The sequence below is a fragment of the Penaeus monodon genome, chromosome 23 (assembly GCF_015228065.2).
Source record: "Penaeus monodon isolate SGIC_2016 chromosome 23, NSTDA_Pmon_1, whole genome shotgun sequence".
Taxonomy (NCBI): Eukaryota; Metazoa; Arthropoda; class Malacostraca; order Decapoda; family Penaeidae; genus Penaeus; species Penaeus monodon.
The window spans coordinates 36,598,166-36,598,927 of NC_051408.1; positions in this window are offsets into that span (position 1 = coordinate 36,598,166).

Below are 762 nucleotides of genomic sequence, written 5' to 3' on the forward strand. Positions count from 1 at the left end.
GTTGCGTAAAGTAAAGCGAAATACATTGCGATTTTCGTAGAAAGTGACAAGGTTCGGCAGACCTGCGTATGAACATATTAGCAATGGCAGGATTAGGAAGGAGTTTATCAGAGGGAAAGCAGAGACAGATCAGTTAGGAGACAAAGTTAGAAATGCGAGATGAAAATTTGGTTTGGACACGTGCTATGGAGATGATGCTGTGTATACTAGGACACATGAGGAGGTGCCAAGGATTCTGAAGATAGAGGGGAAGAGAAGAGCCAAAAGAAATGGGGTTTATAGATGTAGTGATGCAAGACATACACGTGGTTGATGCAACAGAGGAAGATAAAAAAAAGAAAAAAGTGACCTCTTGGGAGAACAGAGGAGAGAAGAAGATATAACCATTTCGTCCATTCCGTACGTTTGTTTGTACGAGATTTTGTGAAATGTTCACCTTCTGGAAACGGCGTAATAATGGGAATTAGGAATGAATCACGAGAGTTTTATGAATGAATTCCAACGAAGCTTCTGAATGAAATGTACCTAAAGCTGTTTTCGATCACAGCTACTGTTTCACTCACATAAATGAGAATGTAGTTCTGAAATCGAAAAAAATAACCTAGTTTGCCTTGGTTTCGTTTCGCCTTGGTTCGATCATTTTAAGAATTATTTAAAACGCTTCAAAGAAATGTGGGTGTAATTCGAGTCAAGGAGAAGGCTTCAAAAGAACCGATGTTATTTGGAAACTTTCTTACTTTCTATAGTCAGCAAAAAAAGAAA